Raw genomic sequence first — 21,555 nt, forward strand, 5'->3', positions numbered from 1 at the left:
TGCATAAACTTGGATTATTGTTATGTTAAAAGGTCTGCCTTGGATTCGTATCGAGATCATTCTATCATTTTTGAGATTGCATCCCAGTACAGCTTTCGCCACTCTTTTGTTGACTATGAGGGCCACTCCATTTCTTTTGCGGGTTTCTTGCCCACAGTAGTAGATATGATGGTCATCCGAACTGAATTCACCCATTCCCATCCATTTTAGTTCACTGATGCCCAGGATGTCAATGTTTATTCTTGCCATCTCATTTTTGACCACATCCAACTTACCCAGGTTCATGGTTCTTACATTCCAGGTTCCTATGCAATATTTTTCTTTACAGCATTGGACTTTCCTTTCGCTTCCATGCATATCCGCAACTGAGCGTCCTTTCGGCTTTGGCCCAGCCGCTTCATCAGCTCTGGATCTACTTGTACTTGTCCTCCGCTCTTCCCCAGTAGCATGTTGGACGCCTTCCGACCTGAGGGGCTCATCTTCCAGCGTCATAACTTTTATATGCCTGTTGTCTTTGTCCATGGAGTTTTCTTGGCAGGGATACTGGAGTGGCTTGCCGATTCCTGCTCCAGGTGGATCACGTTTGGTCAAAACTCTCCACTATGACCTGTTCATCTTGGGTGCCCTGCTCGGCATAGTTCATAGCTTCTCTGAGTTCTTCAAGCCCCTTCGCCACGGCAAGGCAGTGATCCATGAAGGGGAGATCAGGTGATTAAGGTATTGAATTACAAATTGCCATCTTGAAAGGGAATTGGCTTTGTTCTCAGACTGTGAGAGTAAGGATGTAAATGAAGTTCTCCAGGTAAACAGCCTAAGGCAAAATGGAGGCTGGAACCTCTGCCTCTAGGTCTGTTGGAGTTATTTCATATTTTGTAAGATGCTGTGCCTTGGATGGGCATATGTCTTGTGGAACTGTCTGGATGTATCGTTTGATGTTTCTGTTTTGTTTTGATGAAAGTTCTGCAAAGTAAAGTTTTGAACAATATCTAATGGGTCTGGACTATGCTTCATTATAAAAAGGAGTTCGTTTTTATGCTTCCTGTCAGTTCAAAGTGCAATAGTAATATCTGCAGCACCTCCTTGCCATTTGCATTGTGTTTCCTTTGCGGTGAAATAAATGAGGTTGGATAACGTAATGAGAAGATAACTTACGTAATTTCACCACAGTGGACAATGAGGTGAATAGAGTAGCTTTTGGAGGAGGGCAAACTGCAGCAGAATTGAAACGGCAGCAGAACCAGACACAATGCCTTCTTCCATCCCTAAGTTACACCATCGTCTAGGCTGTACCACATCAGATTGCAGGTGAAACATGAATCGGATTTCTCCTCTGTGCAACATCAGCAATGAAAGTCCTCCGTGATGAAAATGATGTATAGATGGTATATTACACCTGTCAAGTTAGCAAAAATGTATAAAGTCAGTAATAAATATTGGAAATGTAAAGAAAAAGAGGGAACATTTTATCACATGTGGTGGGAATGTAAAAAGGTGAAATGCTTCTGGGAGATGATATATAATGAGATGAAAAAAATGTTGAAATATACATTTATAAAGAAACCAGAAGCATTTTTACTGGGCATTGTGGGGAGTGATATAAATCGAAAGGAATGTAAGCTCTTTTTATATGCAATAACAGCAGCAAGAATATTACTGGCCCAAAAATGGAAGCAAGAAGAATTACCGACGATTGAAGAATGGAGGATGAAGTTAATGGACTATGCAGAACTAGATAAACTAACAGGAAGGATTCGAAACCGGCGGGACCAGAAATTCACAGAAGACTGGAGTAAATTTACGGACTATTTGAAAAGTATTTGTGAAGATCAGACAACGTTTGTAGGTTTGCAAGAAGTTTTGTGAGGCGTATTATTGGAAGTATTGCAAAAATGGAAAAGGAGAAGGATGATTTGTTAAGAGATGTAAAGGCAATATAAAGTTAAGAAATGCAGAAGAAGCGGTTAAAATGGTGGCTCATCAGAGGTGCTGATGGAAGTCTCAAAAGATTGTACAGTGGTGCCCCGCAAGACGAATGCCTCGCAAGACGGAAAACCCGCTAGACGAAAGGATTTTCCGTTTTCAATGCGCTTCGCAGGACGAATTTCTCTATGGGCTTGCTTCGCAAGACGAAAATGTCTTGCGATTCCTGGGGGTTTTTTTTCCACTCCTCACCCCCTTTTTCTAAGGCGCTAAGCTGCTAATAGCCTTTTAGCAGCTAATCCGCTAATCCCTTAAGCCTTTAATAGCCGCTAATAGCCGCTAAACCGCTAATAGCGCTAATCCGCTAATAGGGTTGCTTCGCAAGACGAAAAAACCACTAGATGAAGAGACTCGCGGAACGGATTAATTTCATCTTGTGAGGCACCACTGTATAAGTGATAAGTTTTGTGGTACATTTTATAATTTATATGTTAAAATCAATAAAAATTATTCAAAAAAAAAAAAAAAAGGCAGTGAAAGTCCTCCGCAAATGCTGGTTCTGGATAATGGCGGCCCATAAATTTCTCAGTAGATCCTCTGCTTTCTTCAATTTGCTTTGCGGTTGCTTTCCGAAAGCCGTTATGACGCTCAAATCGCTTTCAGCTTTGTAGTCTTAGCCAGGGCACTGAGTTTTCTTTTCTGGAGAGCCATCGAAGGACGTTCAGCTCTACATATTTGCTCCATGAGATCAGAGTCTTCTGGGGGGTGGTGGGGAGAGGAATGAACCGCAACGCTGGGCATCGTGGCAGCAGAGAGAATCCGTTTTCCGGCCCGGGCCCTTATGGGCGCACATAAACGAATGTACAGGAAATGCAGCCTGTTGGCAAGATTTATGGAGGCGCTGAGTGCTAGGAATGCAAGCGCCGGCCTTCCAATCGGGCTCTTGGAACCAACTGTGCAGGTACAGACATAAATGCTTAGGGGTGTGCATATAGGAAACACTCCCCGCCCTCCAGACCAAATATTTCAACTGCAGCGCCTCTACATAAGATACTTATTCTCTCTCCTGCCCCCCCCCCCAAATCATAAACAAAGGAAAGGATTCAAAGTGCCTTCTCCATGTGCAACACACATGTCAGATCATGTGTTGTTCTTTGCAATAAAGAGCCCTTCATCTGCCTCCCTGGAGTCTCTTTCACACTCACTTTTCCAAAAAAAAACCCTCTTTATTTGTTTCCTTTTGTCTACCCTTCCTCTGCCCCCACATCGCATCACTTGGCTAAAATGAAGTTTTATATTGATTCCAGTCCTGTCAGAATTCAGGACTTCTACGGCCCAAGCCTCCCTTATCTATCTTCTTGCGAGTGTGTTTTAAACCAACGAGTTTAGCTCCACGTGAAACAAGGGAGAAGAATGGCTGGGCTTGTCCAAAAGCTGATGGTCCCTGCGGCGCGCTGATGATGTCATCAGGGCGCACCAATGTATATGAATTTTGGCACGGCATACAGCGTATATAGCATCCTCCCTATGATTTCATATGTCCTGGTTAGGGATGGAAGGAGGCGGATTCGATTTATTATTATTATTTTTATAATAATATTTATTAGAAGTTTAATAGTTACAGGGGGAAAAGAGAAAAAACAACAAAGAATTTAACAAACAATACATCAAAGATAAAAAAGAAAACAGAAAAAACAATACATCAAAACAACAAGAAAAACAAAAACATTTAAAAACGCATCCAATTTCCATATCTTTACCTTTCATTTACTTGTTTCATTGATCTCCTCACACCTCCCTTTTTTGTATTCTAGTTCAATTAGCTATTTCAGCAGATCCTTTCCATCTTTCTCAATTTTTTGTTCTATAATTTATCTTAACACAATCTAACTTTTAATTTTCCACTTTGGCCCATTTACAATCAGTTTTTGCTTAATTCTTTATAACATTTCTACTAAAACGATATAACTTCATTCCAGCATTCTTCTAACATTCATTAATTTTGCAGTATTTCTGTAAATATACTTTGAATTTTTTCCAGTCTTCTTCCACCGACTCTTCTCCCTGGTCTCGGATTCTGCCAGTCATTTCCGCCAATTCCATGTAGTCCATCAGCTTCATCTGCTAGGAGGCGGATTCGATTTAGTTCATATTTAAAAGCCTCACTTTCCCATATTTACCACAGCCTCACTTTTCAGAACGATATGCAAATCAAACCACAGCCACCATTCAAAATGTATAGTGCAGTTTTCTATGAAAGCAATGTGCCAAAAAATGCACATACAGCCGTACCTTGGTTCTCAAACGTCTTGGTACTCGTACATTTTAGGTGCCGAGAACCCGGAAGTAAGTGTTCCGGTTTTTCGGAAGCAGAACGTCCGACGCGGCTTCCGCTTGAGTACAGGAAGCTCCTGCAGCCAATCGGAAGCCGCACCTTGGTTGTTGAACGTTTCGGAAGTCAAACGGACTTCCGGAATGGATTATGTTTGAGAACCAAGGTACGACTGTAGGATGTAGAGTGTGTGGGATGAAAATATATTAATGAAAATAACAGAACTGCAATATATTAGGGAACATTGTTTTGCAAAGATGCACATATTATTGGTTGCAAAAATGTGTCTATCAGGATACATTTACAATGGTACCTCGGGTTACAAACGCTTCAGCTTACAGACCCTGCTAACCCAGAAATAGTACCTCGGGTTAAGAACTTTGCTTCAGGATGAGAACAGAAATCGCGTAGCAGTGGCGAGGTGGCAGCGGGAGACCCCATTAGCTAAAGTGGTACCTCACAGTTTCAGGTTAAGAACGGACCTCCAGAACGAATTAAGTTCTTAACCCAAGGTACCACTGTACATTAAACCACTGGTGAATTTTCATGAGAACATTTAAACATAATAAACAGGTTAAATTCATCTGCCCTGCATTGAGGCTCTGGAGACTAATACCAAAACCTAGAATTGGACCCTGTAGCTCGCAGGCAACCACAGCCAGCGGTTAAGAGCAGTGGACTTCTAATCTGGTGAACCGGGTTCGATTCCCCGCTCCTCCACATGCAGCTGCTGGGTGACCTTGGGCCAGTCACACTTCTCTGAAGACTCCCAGCCCCATTCACCTCACAGAGTGTTTGTTGTGAGGGAGGAAGGGAAAGGAGAATGTTAGCCGCTTTGAGACTCCTTCGGGTAGTGATAAAGCGGGATATTCAATCCAAACTCTTCTTCTTCTCCTTCTCTAAGACCGGTGTTACGTTCTCCCAAATTGTTGCCCTTCTCCATAGCCAGGCAACTGCATTCTGCACCTGCTGCAGTCTACAGATTTCAAGGGCAGCCTTATGCGGAACCCATTGCAGCAGTCCAACTATGAGGTTACTAGAGACCCATTTAGCTTGTTCCAGGAACGGCCACAGCTGGCGAACCAGAACCAGCTGGAAATTGTTGTGTCCCTCTTCACGAATGTTTTATGGCCCTCTTGCCTGAGGTTAAAGTTGACGTTCTGTTGATTTGCAAGATACGCTGTCTCCCGCCTTAAGTGCTTGAAAGAATTTTTGCCCACCTCTCCTCCTTTCCCAGGATATTGGAGGTTATTATTACCTCGATCTCGACAACAATTCGAGGAAAGCTCGAGGCAATGACCTGAAGCTCCCTGGAAGGGATCCCAATATTCCCCCGAATAGAAACCACATGTCAAATATTTGCAGCGGAGGGGAACATTCTCTGATGTAATGAGAACTTAGATTGATCAGCTCCTTATCTCCTGGCCAAGCAAAGCCTCATCAGCTCTGCAATTCGGAGAGGGAAGGGTAAGGGCAGAGAACGGTTTGATATATAGATGGTCAAGGCGGGGAGGGAGGGGAGAAGACATTCCTTTCCTCCTACAGAAAATCGCCTCCTTAATTAACTTTTTAAAAGTCAATTTTCAGCAGGATTAAAGTGCCTCTGCCTTTGTGGTAGCTGGGAGCGTTTGTGGAGCGGCGAGGCAGCCCTGGAGCCAGCGTGATGTCAGCTCGCTACCCTTTAATGGATCCACGGGGCCTTGTTGGTTCACGCTTGGCCCCATAACAGAAACGAGAAAATGGGGAAGGCGGCCTTTATAGCGACTCGGGGGAGAAAGGAAGGGGTGAAAGAGAGTTTTCTTGCAATTTCCTTTTTCGTCGAGAGGAAAAGGGGGATTCCCCACCCGCCTGCCCTTTTCCTTATAATTCCTTGGAGGGCGAGCAGTAGGGGGGAAAAGTTGACGAGATGGGGCACAGTCGACGCGAAAAAGGGAAAAGGTAGAATTTTGCCAGACCTTCCATTAGGGTGCGTCCAAATCATTGCTGTTTTTGAGTGGGAGTCAATTGCACGCTGGCAAATATAAGCTGTGCAGTTATGGTTGGTTGGGAGGTACGGATGCCACCTTTGTTCTGGCAAAATACAGCACAGGGCAGGGCAGCTGTGTGACTTTTTTTTTCATCTGGTGCTGAAGTGACTTCAAAGCAATCCATTACAACCTATGGCAGCCTAACAAGATTGTCTCTTGGGGGTTTCTCTCTGTCTCTCTCTCTCTCTCTCTCTCTCTCTCTCTCTCTCTCTCTCTCTCACACACACACACACACACACACGAGAATTTATAAACCTGTCTGTGCCTGGCAACTCAGAGCTTAAATAGCTTTCACACACCCTTTCAAACGCTTGAATTTGGAGAAGATCCTGAACATGGAAGAATGAGAGAGGAGGAGGAGAAGAAGAAGAAGAAGAAGAAGAAGAAGAGGAGGAGGTGGAGGAGGAGGAGTTTGGATTTGATCTCCCACTTTATCACTCCCCTTCAGGAGTTTCAAAGCAGCTAACATTCTCCTTCCCTTCCTTCCCCACAACAAACACTCTGTGAAGTGAGTGGGGCTGAGAGACTTCAGAGAAGTGTGACTGGCCCAAGGTCACCCAGCAGCTGCATGTAGAGGAGCGGGGAAGCGAACCCAGTTCACCAGATTACGAGTCCACCCCTCTGAACCACCACACCACACTGGCTCTACACTGGAGAGGTACACATGCACCACAATCTGAAATACAGGACAAAACTGTATCAATATAGGACGTTGCATTTTACGTTGCAATATGGGACAACCCTGTTGGGAGGTCTTGCACAACAAGCCTGCTTCCTCCCCAGATAGTGGACTTTTTGCCAGAAGGAAAGTGATGGGGAAAATTCACTAGGAAGTGTGGGGGTGACACTTGCTTAATAATAATAATAATAATAATAATAATAATAATAATTTATACCCTGCACATCTGGCTGGGTTTCCCCAGCCACTCTGGGCGGCTTCCAGTAAATTACTAAAATACAAGGATTTGTCAAATATTAAAAGCTTCCCTAAAGAGGGCATCTGGCATCTCCAGGTGTCCTTCATCTGTGAGTGTCCCTCATCTGAAACCCAGGAAAGGCGCCGCGAGTCACTGTAGACAGTGCTGAGTCAACGTTTGACTCAAGTCTTTGCAAGACAGGGAATGTGGCATAGCTGTCAACTTACAGATTTGAAAATAAGGGACCAGCAGCCTCGAAAATAAGGGACCAGCAGCCAAAATAAGGGGTTTTCCTAGCACAGGTATGTTCAACTTCTCAGCCCCTCCGTGCCAAAGGCAGAAAGCCCAGTCAGCAGCCAAATGAAGCCTCAAGCGGTGGTTCCCACAGCGCAGCAACCCGGCAAAGGGGATGCAGCAAGGGAAACCACCGTCACCTCTCCGCTGGGAAGCGCTGAGCAAAGGCGAGTCCCCAGGCAGCGCGGCCAATTTGATCGGCACAAGGCATGCAAGCTCCACCCCCCAGTCATTCTTAGACTCCTTATTGGGTGAGCAACGCAGCCAAGCAACACAGTTGGAGCCTCCCTCCTCCCTGGCCGGCAGGGAGGGAGGGAGAGGAGCTGCTTCCTTTGAAACCCGGGAAATTTAAGGGACATCATCAATAAGGGACAGCAGCGGGACACAGCGCTGGGATAAGGGAGCTTCCCGCCAAATAAGGGACAGTTGACAGCTATGGAATGTTGTCCGACCTCCCTGAACACAAACCAGGATAAATGCTCAATAAACAGGTCCCCTAGAAGGACCCTTAGTGTTAGCAAGCTTTTTTCAGTATCATTTCCACCCCACTGTGGGCGAGTTTCCACAGTGGTACCTTGGGTTATAGACGCTTCAGGTTACAGACGCTTCAGGTTACAGACTCCGCTAACCCAGAAATAGTACCTTGGGTTAAGAACTTTGCTTCAGGATGAGAACAGAAACCGTGCGGCAGCGGGAGGCCCCATTGGCTAAAGTGGTGCTTCAGGTTAAGAACAGTTTCAGGTGAAGAACAGACCTCCACAACGAATTAAGTTCTTAATCCGAGGTACCACTGTACTGGAAAGGGTAATAAGGGGGCATTTAAACAAACATTGTTGCACCCTCAAAAGCAAACTCTACAGGTCAGCCCCTAGGATTAGACCCTAGTGTTGGATACAGACAGGGATTTAGAAATTGCTGCTGAGAATCTGTCTTGAGTGGTATTTGGAGTAAAAAAAGCAAAAAATACCAGCAACACAAAAAACCAGCAAACTCCCTTAAAACGCTCATTCTGTTAACATGCCTCCTCCCCGCATTCTGTGTCCATTTTTACGGCTTTCCTTTCAAGTCTCCCATCAAATGGTTTTGAGCACCGCACAGGTTAAGAGGCCTGGCATAAAAAGGACAGTAAAACCAGACGCATTTGCAAAGATCCGTTCTGTGCAAATACCTGGGGGAAAACCATCTGGGTGGAAACTGCGCAGATCAGAGCTGGTTAAGTCAAACTGAACAGCTGCGAGAAATTGAAGCACAATGAGCCGGAATAATTTACTGCCCTTCGTTTGCACAAACAATGCAGAAGAAGAAGCCCGAATCTTCAGCCTCCTCTTTACAACGCAACAGATCTTGGTGCCAAGATATTCCCCCCCCCACCCCCTTGCAAATCATGGCATTGTTCCCAGATGGTGGATATATGTCTGCTTACGCTTTGCTGTGTTCATAAACAGAGGGGGGGGGCAAGAATAAAGAGAATGTCTTCCGCGTCCCGACTGTTCTTGGTTAAGAACATAAGATGAACACTGTTGGATCCTTTGTCTCCAGCATCCTGTTTTGTACAATGCCTAGTCAAATCCTTCCCAAAAAACCCCACAAGCAAGAGGTGATGACAATAGCCTAACCCCCTTTCACATTGCATGTCTCTAGCACAAGGGTGGGGAACCTCTGGTCCCCAGGCCTAATCTGGCCTCCATATTTGGCCCACAAAAGCCGAGTCACAGCCATCTGCTGCCGTGGACTGGCTGGCTGCAAAGAAATGGCGAACCCCCCAAGAGAAGAAGGGTCATAGCTCAGGGATTGGTAGTGGGATAATGATGAGTGGTCAGAGGGAGAAGAGGGAGAAGACTGGGAGGAGGAGGTGTCGGAAGCTGAAGAAGTAACAGAGCTTAGTGAGCTGGGAGACTCTGTGAAAGACAGCAGTCCAGAACCAGAGCAGAAGAGGAAGCTGGAGAGGAAGGCAGCCAAGAGTGCAGCTTGGACTACTGCAATGCGCTTTATGTGGGGCTACCTTTGAAGGTGACTTGGAAACTGCAATTAATCCAGAATGCGTGGGAGTGGCCCACGAGACCATATAACACCGGTCCTGAAAGATCTTCATTGGCTCCCAAGTACATTTCTGAGCACAATTCAAAGTGTTGGTGCTGACCTTGAAAGCCCTAAACGGCCTCAGGCCAGTATATCTGAAGGAGCGTCTCCATCCCTATCGTTCTGCCCGGACACTGAGGCCCAGCTCCGAGGGCCTTCTGGTGGTTCCCTCACTGCGAGAAGCAAAGTTACAGGGAACCAGGCAGAGGGGCTTCTTGGTGGTGGTGCCTGCCCTGTGGAACACCCTCCCACCAGATGTCAAAGGAAAAAAACAGCTACCAGACTTTTAGGAGACATCTGAAGGCAGCCCTGTTTAGGGAAGCTTTTAATATCTGAAGGACTATTGCATTTTAATATTTTACATGCCTTTTCTCTAAACTAAAATTTAAAAAACCCCAAGCTTGCAGTCTTTCCTCATAGGGGAATTGCCCCGTCGCTTTGATTGTTCCCCTCAAGAAACATGGCTCTTGGGCTTACCCTATGGTTACCAGACATCCCCGTTTCCTGGGAACAGTCCCTGGATTTACAAATCTGTCCCCGGACAAAATCCGTCCCCGGAATGTCTCTGGATTTCATTTAATGTCCCTGGATTTATATTTTAAGTGTTGTAGATTTATTAGTAGGGAATGAATGTTGCGTGATTGGTTGAACGGCACAAGGCACATCGTATGGGGACTGCCGGCGAGACAAAATGGCGGGTGCCATGACAGCGAACAGCTCCTGAAGCCAGCCAGAACCAACTGCGCTACCAGGCTGCCTCTGGGCTGCTGAGACTGCCACTGCCGCCGCCACCGCCAGGGGGGAACCGGGGACGCCCGGCGCCTCAGCTGGGGGAACTGTTGACTCCCCCCCTTGACCCAAATCGAGTCCGAAGCCAGTGGCGTAGCGTGGGTTGTCAAGCGTGGGTTGGCAAGGCAAGTAATTTGCGCCCCCTCCCCCGCTGCACTGTCCCTCCCCCAGATAGTCCCTCGCTCTCTCTCCGCACCGCACCGCACGCCTGGCACCCTCCCCTCCACAGTGGGCGGCGACCCGGCGGCTCGGATCGGATTCGCACAGCCAGCACTGCAGTGAGAGAGAGTGAGTGAGCTAGGTAGGGGCAGAGAGCTGCGAGTGCCCCCCCCAGATGTTGTGCCCGGTGCGGCCGGCCCCCCTGCACCCCCCACGCTACACCACTGTCCGGCGCAAGAGTGCCCGGCCACCCGGCCAACTGCCCAGTGGCACTACGGGGCCAGGAAATCCCTGGAGCCGACGCAGGGAGAAGGAGGAGAGGAGAAGGAGAAGAAGGAAGCGAGAGAAAGAGGAAGGAGAAAAAAGAGGGGAGCCCTGACCTTGCTGCGCCGCTACTGCCACTCAGGAGGAGAGCACGGGGAGGGCAAGGACACGTGGCCGAGCCCAGGCCCAATCCGAGTCTACTCCACAGCTGCTAGCGCTTCAAGAGAGCAGGCCAGGCCCCAGAGGAAGGCTGCGCGATAGAGGAGACCATAGAAGAGAAGATATTAAGATATTAAAAAACAACTTTTTAAAATAACTTTTTTTTCTCTTTAAAAAAAAAAAGTGTCCCTGGATTCTTTGAAAGAAATCTGGTAGCCTTAGCTTACACCTGCTGTTATGTACTGAGTTGAATAGGATCCAAATTGCAGCAGTCTGATTGGTCCTAGAACAATAGGATTCAGAATGCAGCAGTCTGATTGGTCCTAGAACAATGCAGCAGTATGACTGGTTGGCAGGAACCACCCAATCACGCTCCAGATATAAGTGAATCCACAACCTGATTGGCTTACAGTAGAATTCCGGAATTAGCCAATCATGTGCAGCCCATTGTGTAAATAATGTATATAAAGCAGATACTTTGAGCGGACATTCATTCATTCCTCCTCACCACTATGAGCTGAATAAAGAGCATGAAATCACTTTGCGACTCTGAGTATATTTCACCTGCCTTAGGGACACCTGCGATCACCTGGTGCAAGCCTGATTATTGTTGGACAGTGTCTGGTCCTGGCCTGTCTGTCAGTCTAGATATAATATCCTCTGCAAAGCCCAGGACTGCGCTAACGTAACTGCCGTTGATGTCAGTGGGTGGGTTCGTGTTAGAGACAGACTGCCGCTCCCTGGCATCCCTTCTGATTCAAATAGGAATCACATCTGCGGAATGGGAGAAGCATATGGGACTCCCTATACTTTTTAACATGCATAGCCCCTCCCCCCCCTTCAAACTTTTTTAAAGAATTAAATTGACTCCAAAGCTTATCTCTGGCTTTTGTTTTTTTAAAGCTATCTCTCAAATATTCACCTTTTTAAAAAAATAAAAAAGGTAATACTTCATCTTGTAAAATAACACAAAAAACCCACCCCAATCTTGTCAGGGGGCTGCATATAAGTTACAGTTGCTAATACTAACCAGATCTCCCTATTCTAATAATAACAGTAATAATGATTTTTTTTTAAAAAAAAAATGCATCTATTCCATCCCTGTGAGGTCAGTAGGATCAAATCCGCACACTGCCATAAAGAGTTTTTTTTAAAAAAAATAAAGCTATAATGGCTCTACCTGGTAAAAAATTAACTACACTCAATTAAGCTTATAAAGGACTCCGGGGTGTGGGTAAGTGATGTGAAAACTGCACACACAGGAGTTCTCTTCCACAGAAAAGAGGGGGGGGGGGGAGCAGAGAGAGCCTGAGTCATCTGAGCCGAGCGGTTATTGCATTATGATAAAAGGACACCATATATTTCCTAACATTAAAACAAATCAATTTCCTAAATTTATGGGACAGCTTATTAGCAGTGTTGTAAGTAGCCAGAGTGCAACTCAACAGCTGCAGACGGAGAGCCGGGTCAGATCTTTCCTGCTTCGCCTGATGTTTTGCAGAGTTCTGGTTCCCCTGGTAACAGTGAGCCACCTTCGAATCACAGAATCGTAGACTAGGGAGGCAACACAGGGGTCATCTAGTCCAACCCCTGCAATGCAGGAATCTCAGTTGAAGCATCCATGGCAGATGGCCGTCCAACCACTGCTTAAAAACCTCAAAGGAAGGAGAGTCAACCAGCTCCTGAGGGAGACTGTTCCACTGTCTAACAGCAACTACCATCAGAAAGTTCTTCCTGATGTTTAGTGGGAATCTCCATTCTTGTAATTTGAATCTGTTGGTTTGGCTGCCAGCTTCCAGATGCTGACATGTTTATTGTGCTGTGCACTCTCTTTCTTCTCTTTGGTGATCCCTCGTAGCTGAGTAATATTGTCTTCCATGAACACAGTCTAAACAGTGAGTCCGCAAGTGACTGTGGAGGCCAATTCTCGACCCACACATCCTTCCACAGTGGGGACACAGGTTTCCAAGCAGGAGCTGATCACAGTGAGGGTTTGCCAAGTGTGCCTTCCTCTTAGCATGTTTCTCCTTTTGGTCCTGAGTTTGAGTGTCTTCAAAGCCCATGACACCACCAACTGGAGCGCTCGCAAGCCAGTGTTTCCCAATTGTTGGTGTTTATCCTACATTTTTAAAGATTTGCCTTGAGACAGTCTTTAAACCTCTTTTGTTGACCACCAGCGTTACGCTTTCCATTTTTAAGTTCAGAATAGAGTAGTTGCTTTGGCAGACGATCATCAGGCATCCACATAACATGACCAGTCCAATGAAGTTGATACTTTTATTATTATTATTAAATTTTATTTATACCCCGCCCTCCCCAGCCAAGACCAGGCTCAGGGTGGCTAACACTGGTATAAAAACAATTGATTGAAATACAACTTAAAAATAAGATTAAAATACAACATTAAAATGCATTAAAATGCTGGCCTGTGAGCGCTCCAGTTGGAGAACAGCCTTTACCAAAGGTGTCAGGGGCTTTGAAGACACTCGAACTCAGGACGCAAGGGAGAAATGTGCTAAGAGAAAGGCACACTTGGCAAATCCACACCGTGATCAACTCCTACCCAGAAACCAATGTCCCCACTGTGGAAGGACGTGTGGATCCAGAATTGGCCTCCACAGTCACTTACGGACTCATTCTTAAAACTGTGTTTATGGAAGACAATCTTACTCGGCTACGAGGGATCGCCAAAGAAGAACATTTTCATGCATTTTTAATTTTAAAAAACCAATTGCAGGTTAGCGTGAAAGGTGACAGAACAGACTTATTGAGTGAGCAAAAGTGCCATTGGACAGGAAACGGACTGCTTCATCCATCCATTTTCCAAGGTGCTCCTCCCATTTCTACCAATTGTGTCTTTCCTCCAGGGAGCTGAGAGGAAGCCCAATGGCCTGCAGGATTCAAGAATATGATTCAAGCTGACCTTCTCCTGACACCCCAGCTTGGCTGGGACCACACATCTCACTTGCAAAAGGCAGCACATCGGTGCCAGGAGCAATCAGGGAAGATGCTTGAGAGCGGATTTTTTTTTAATTAAAAAAAAAAATCAGAACTGCAGGCCGCTGACAGTTATGATTATACATTTCATCATTAGGCCATCACAGGTCTGCAGAGATTTCTTAGCCATGTAGATTGGAAAACTGAGAGATGCAATTTCAGGGCACATTGACACCATCCATTTTAACTAGCTCTGAATCAAACCCTAGGAGCTGTTATCCGAAAGATGATGATGATGATACAGTAGTACCTCGGGTTACAGATGCTTCAGGTTACACACTCCGCTAACCCAGAAATAGTAACTCGGGTTAAGAACTTTGCTTCAGGATGAGAACAGAAATCGTGCAGCAGCAGCAGGAGGCCCCATTAGCTAAAGTGGTACCTCAGGTTAAGAACAGTTTCAGGTTAAGAACGGACCTCTGGAACAAATTAAGTTCTTAACCTGAGGTCCCACTGTAATAATAATTTTATTTATTTATACATACATACATACATACATACATACATACATACATACATACATAAATACATAAAGGTAAAGGTACCCCTGCCCGTACGGGCCAGTCTTGACAGACTCTAGGGTTGTGCGCCCATCTCACTCAAGGAGGCCGGGGGCCAGCGCTGTCCGAAGACACTTCCGGGTCACGTGGCCAGCGTGACATCGCTGCTCTGGCGAGCCAGAGCCGCACACGGAAACGCCGTTTACCTTCCCGCTAGTAAGCGGTCCCTATTTATCTACTTGCACCTGAGAGTGCTTTCGAACTGCTAGGTTGGCAGGCGCTGGGACCGAACAACGGGAGCGCACCCCGCTGCGGGGATTCGAACCGCCGACCTCTTGATCGGCAAGCCCTAGGCGCTGAGGCTTTAACCCACAGCGCCACCCGCGTCCCATACATACATACATGCATACATACCCCACCCATCTGGCTGGGTTTCCCCAGCCACTCTGGGCAGCTCCCAACAGAATATTAAAAAACACAATAAAACATCAAACATTAAAAACTTCCCTGAACAGGGCTGCCTTCGGATGTCTTCTAAAAGTCAGGTAGTTGTTTATTTCCTTGACATCTGGTGGGAGGGCGTTCCACAGGGCAGATGCCACCACCGAGAAGGCCCTCTGCCTGGTTCCCTGTAACCTCACTTCTCGCAGGGAGGGAACTGCCAGAAGGCCCTCGGAGCTGGACCTCAGTGTCCGGGCAGAACGATGGAGGTGGAGACCCAAGAGAGCTTGGGTTGCAGCAAAAAGTCTCTGGATTAAACTCAGAATCTTATGTCTGAGTCAGGGACCTCACCCCTAACATTATCATTTCAGAAATAGGCTGGGGAAAAACAAGGTTATGCTCATATGCCCCCATTTTAATATGCCCAGGCTGGTGCCTCCTGCTGGAGAAAATTCCATATTATATCTATTTGCTTCCTTTTAATGGCATCTACGTTGGAAACCACCACTGCTTACTGTGGGATGGATTGCCATGGTTCACTGGAGCAAGATGGTCTGAGCACATTACACCGATCCTGGTCCGACTGCACTGGCTACAGATTAGTTTCCGGGCCCAATTCAAAGTGCTGGTTTTGACCTACAAATGGCTCAGGACCGCAATGCCTCAAGGACTACCTCTTCCCATATGAACCTACCCGGACCCTGAGGTTATCTTCTGAGGCCCTCCTTCATGTGCCTCCTCCTCAAGAGGTCTGGAGGGTGGCAACATGAGAACGGGGCCTTCTCTGCAGTGGCTCCCCGTTTAAGTAACACTCTCCCCAGGGGCGTTCGCTTGGTGCCTTAATTATACACCTTTAGGCACCAGGCAAAAACATTCCTTTTTAACCAGGCCATTGGTTGATCAGTTTGACATCCAACACCCTTTTAGAAAGTGGCTTTTTTTGGAGGGGCAGGTGTTTATTGGGTTACTGCTTTTGGTCTGATTTTGTATTTTGTGGTCCTGTTGTGAACCACCCTGAAACCTCCTGGTATAGGGCAGTGTATAAATTGAATAAACAACAGCAACAACAATGCACTGCACTGCAGTGGAGTGTGGTGAAATTTTTCATAGGAGCCCAGTTAGGGCCAGATGCGCCAGATTGCAAGGCTGATGGGCTGGGGAAGGGGTGTCCTGACATCGTGTGTGTGAGCATCCAGAGCTTTGGGAAGGTGGCGCCAGGCTTTAATACTTTAACGCTTTTGAATTCTGGTGCTGGAGGAGACTCTTGAGAGTCCCATGGACTGCAAGAAGATCAAACCAAAACATTCTGATGGACATCTGCCCCGAGTGCTCACTGGAAGGACAGATCCTGAAGCTGAGGCTCCAATACTTTGGCCATCTCATGAGAAGACTCCCTGGAAAAGACCCTGATGTTGGGAAAGATGGAGGGCACAAGGAGAAGGGGACAACAGAGGATGGGATGGTTGGACAGTGTTCTCAAAGCTACCAGCATGAGTTTGACCAAACTGCGGGAGGCAGTGGAAGACAGGAGTGCCTGGCGTGCTCTGGTCCATGAAAAGTTGAACACGACTAAACAACAACAACTCTAATTTACCAGGGGCATTTAGAAGACTAGCTTCGTGCCCCTTGTCCACTGACTTCACGACATTGGAGTAAACCTTTGAGGAATGAGGAATGGTGGTGGGGTGTGTGTGATCATAGGTTTGAAAATCGCAGGGCTGTTCCAACAACGCTTCCTTGCTTGTTTACATACAGTGGCACCTCTGGTTGCAAACGGGATCCGTTCCGGAGCCCCGTTCGCAACCTGAACGGAATACAACCCGCGTCTGCACGTCTGCGCATGCGCGGGCTGCGATTCGCCGCTTCTGCGCATGCGTGTGATGTCATTTTGCACATCTGTGCATGCGCGAGCGGCAAAACCCGGAAGTAACCCTTTCCGGTACTTCCGGGTCGCCGTGGGACGCAACCTGAAAAGATGTAACCCGCCGCATTCACAACATGAGGTATGACTGTATCAGCATTTCCAAAGGACTGGCTATTTAAAATCTCTAAGTGGCGTACAAGGATACAAGGAGTAAAACAGAGATGAAAACAGGACCCTGGTTGTAGTAACCTCTAGGGCTTCCCTCCTCCCCTTCCAGGCTAGATAGGATTCCATGCTATGAGCTAACACCACGTCAGTATAACCTCTCTGGTTTCAAGAGTCTTAGCGGGAGAATAAATTTCATCCTCTCCCCCACCATTAGAGTAACCAGAGCAGGGCTCCCAATACATCACGGCACCCTGATGTCTTGACCCCTCAACTTCTTCCAAGCTGAATGGATTTGTCCTCGCAGCAGAAACATTCGCTACGTTCCGAAATCCCGGAGCAGCCAAGGGCAGGTCAGTTTTTAGTGTGAGCTACACATGTTCAGTTTCAGCTGAGCCCAGCTAACAATGGATTAGTTAATTAAGTTATACGAGAGCAGGATCTTACCCTACCTCATTCTCCCCCAAATGCCCCAGGATCGCCCGCTTTCAAATTCCACCATCTGCATCGTTTCAAACACAGAAGAAAGTCCAGGTTAGGGATTCAAAGACTTTGAAGTCCCGTTATTACCTTCCAAAACGCATTGGCCACGGGATTCAGTATGTTGCGAATCTCAGCTTTGCATGTTTCTAGTCCAGTGTGTGCATTGTACCTCTAGCTAGAAAAAGCTTCTCACTTTTTTGCAATAATATTTTATTCTTTTTTTCCATATAGAAAATTGCATTTGTTACTCAACAATTATATTCCAGGTTGACAAAACTAGTGGCTTCCCACTCACCCAAATGTTTATAACTCAAATTACATACAATTGTGTTTTAATTTGCGTTTTAATTTCACCCTCTCTAACACGTTGATAAATCCTGCTGTTTTCTTACACTTTAAACCCCACTGTGATCTTTGCATATGGGAAATAACTTTTTCATATAGATTAGAGAGGGTTTCCAGTCTTTTTAAAAAGATTCTAAATTTGTACAGTGGTACCTCGGGTTACAGATGCTTCAAGTCAGATAGTCCTTTATTTCCTTGACATCTTATGGGAGGGTGTTCCACGGGGCAGGCACCACTACCAAGAAGGCTCTCTGCCTGGTTCCCTGTAACTTTGCTTCTCGCAGGGAGGGAACCGCCCGAAGGCCCTCGGAGCTGGACCTGAGTGTCCGGGCAGAACAATGGGGGTGGAGGGAAACCCAGCCAAATAGGTGGGGTATAAATATATTATTATTATTATTATTATTATTATTATTATTATTATTATTATTACATTGGCCAAACCAGTTTCCAAAATATATACCATATCCAGGCAAGAAGGAGGCATTATCAGAGTTCAAGCCAGGAAGAAGCATACAAGGAGGCTGCAAAGCAGGGCATAGGGAGATCAGGTTATGGCTTGGGAAGGTTCCCGGGGGCCAAATAAAGAGTCACAGAGGGCCACATCTGGCCTGATATGCCCTGTCCCTGATTTAGGACATCTAAGTTCCACATTAACTTAGGAAGCTGCCTTCAACGTGCCTCCTCTGCCCCCTTTCTTTAAATATCTAGGTCCATTTCAAAGTGAATTGAACAATTGCCATTTCCGCAGCAAACCCCATGACCTACAAAGCCGCCCCCCTGAGCTTTGTGCCATTTTGTCCTCTCCTCCCCCCCATAACCACCTCCAGCCCTTCCAAGAGAGTGCAGAAACTCTGGCAGCAAAACCCATCCGTCAAATTGGCAACATGGAGAGGAAACGACCTCTGACACTGGCTTAAAATGAGCCTAGATGAGTCTCCGAAGGAGGAGGGGGGGACCCAGCAGGCTACGCAAACCCCGCTCCCCCCCCCAATCTTCCCAGCCACCCCCCCACCCCGTCCCGCTGGCCCAAAAATGTAATGAATAAAAAGCCAACATTTGGTTGCCATTACTGGTGATTAGGATAAGCTGTTTTAAAATATGAAGTGGGGGAATTTATCTTTATTTCCTAGGACAGCCCAGATGAAGACAGCACAGCCCCATCTCGGTCTTCTGAGCTGTTTCGGTTTTCAATCATTTTTCTTTGTCAGATATTCGTCTTGCTTGGCAAAAGACCCCAACTAGACCCAGGGCTGGTGCAGTCTTAGGTGGAGACATTGATTGGTTATCTGCTGTGGTTAAGATGGCACAGGATGCCATAGAACTGTAGAATTGTACAGTTGAAAGGGGACGCAAGGGTCATCTAGCCCAACCCCATGCAATGCTTGAACCCACGACCCTGCAATTAGGAGTCACATGCTCTACTCCCTGAACAGCAATTTCCTGGGGTGGGGGTGGGGAGTGCTGGATTTACGTATAAGCTAAACAAGCTATAGTTTAGGGCTCTACTCTCTTGGGGGCCCCCCAAAAAATTAAAGGGGAAAAAACTGGATGTACATTTCCAAAATATAAGATTAAAAAACAAATAAAATAAAACCTACATGCAGCAACAGTGTTTTGTGTTGTGTAGGCTCCTGTGATATAAGTGATGGGCCCCGCCTGCTAGCCTGCTCCCTAAAATATCACTGGTTCGTTCCTTTCTATATATCTGGCTGGGTCTTCCCAGCCACTTTGGGTGGCTTCCAACAAAATATTAAAATACAATAATTTATCAAATATTAAAAGCTTCCCTAAACAGGGCTGCCTCCAGATTCCTTCTAAAAGTCAGATAGTCCTTTATTTCCTTGACATCCGGTGGGAGGGCATTCCACAGGACCGGTGCCACCACCGAGAAGGCCCTCTGCCTGGTTCCCTGTAACCTCACTTCTTGCAGTGAGGGAACCACCAGAAGGCCCTCGGAGCTGGACCTCAGTGAACGATGGGGGTGGAGACGCTCCTTCAGGTCTACTGGGCCGAGGCCGTTTAGGCCTTTAAAGGTCAGCACCAAAACTGTTGCAACAATTGGGGACCACTCCTCCTCCATCAGTTTATGTACCTTTTCCCGATGGGCTGCCCCCACATAGCCACAGGGGGACAGTGGTGTGGGATGTGTAAGCCAGTGGCGTAGCGTGGGGGGTGCAGGGGGGGCCGGCCGCATCGGGCCCAACATCTGGGGGGGGGGCGCTCGCACTCGCAGCCCTCTGCCCCTACCTGGCTCACTCACTCTCTCTCACTGCAGTGCTGGCTGTGCGAATCCGATCCAAGCCGCCGGGTCGCCGCCCACTGTGGAGGGGAGGGTGCCAGGCGTGCGGTGCGGAGAGAGAGCGAGGGACTATCTGGGGGAGGGACAGTGCAGCGGGGGGGGGGGGGAATTACTTGCCTTGCCCGGGTTAGGGGGCGCAAATTACTTGCCTTGCCCCGGGTGCTGACAACCCACGCTACGCCACTGGTGTAAGCAGCCAGCCCTTCCTTTGCCTGACTAGCCTCTTCCTCCTCTTCCTCCATCTCTGAAGCTCCCCCTGCCTCTAATTCTTGCCTTCGGGCTGATACAAGCCCCCCAAAACTACTGCCCCCCTCTCCTGAGTCAAATCTCGGCCCCCTTTACCCCTTTACCTTCGTCGGCTTCCCGCAAGTCCATGGCATTTTGTAAGTTATTTTGAGTCGCCTCTCACGGGGGGGGGGGGGGGAAAGATGCCTAATAAATTAACATAACAAATGCTAATAAGAGCAATTAATCTCGTTGGAAACCATTTAAAGTTACGTTACTGTCTGCTCAAGTCATCTCTTCGAAAGCTGGAGGGGTAATCAAATTTCTCTGGCTTGAGTCGTAAATCACTAGAAAAAATTAATTACACATGCTTGTTTATTTATTTAAACATTTGCATAAATATCAGGTGCCTGAGGTTTCTTTAAAAAATAATAATATTCATTTTGATTTTGATTCTCCTTGGAGGGCAGCGCAGCAGGGTCCATAACTCAACATTACCTGCATGCAATATGGTTTAAACCAGACACTGATATATGGGTTTGCTCCTGCTTCTATTCAAGTCAATGGAATATTTGCTCAGGGCCTGAAGGAAATAGGCGAAGGGTCTGAATATTAACTTGCCTTTTCCTCCCGGGGAATCTCTTTCTGATTCTTAAAAAAACAAACAACGCGCAAACCGGTGCAGAGAGCGATGGGATGAGGGAATACAGCATGCCGGAACTCCACCATAAATTTCAGGAGTTCATAAAGCAAGGCAGCGAAGGAGAGAGAAAGAGGAGACTTCGAAAGAGAATGATCCCCTCTCTTTCTTCGTGGCCATCTGGTGATCTGTTTTTGTCCTGGTCGTGGCTTGGCAGGAATATCCCACCCGGGACAAGGAAGGTCACGACCAGACAAGAAGGAAATATAATTTCTTCCTTCCCTGAAGTCCAAAGTGGGGGACAGTTGAAAGGTAAACTCATCCGCCGGTGAGCTACTGCTACTTCCCTGCTAGCCAAGGAAAGCATGTCATGAACATAAAGAGGCCTTTCCAAAGCTTAGGGCTTCAACAGAATGCAGATCTCCCTTCCCTCTGATACATAAGAAGAGCCTGCTGGATTGGGACCATGGCCAATCCCGACCAGATGCCTTTGGGAAACCCGCAAGCAAGATTTGAGCACAAGAGAACTCACCATAGAGCCAGTGTGGTGTAGTGGTTAAGAGCAGTGGACTCGTAATCTGGTGAACCGGGTTCACTTCCCCGCTCCTCCACATGCAGCTGCTGGGTGACCTTGGGCCAGTCACACTTCTCTGAAG

Source organism: Podarcis tiliguerta, assembly GCF_965153285.1.
Source record: "Podarcis tiliguerta genome assembly, chromosome: 4".
NCBI classification, from domain to species: domain Eukaryota; kingdom Metazoa; phylum Chordata; class Lepidosauria; order Squamata; family Lacertidae; genus Podarcis; species Podarcis tiliguerta.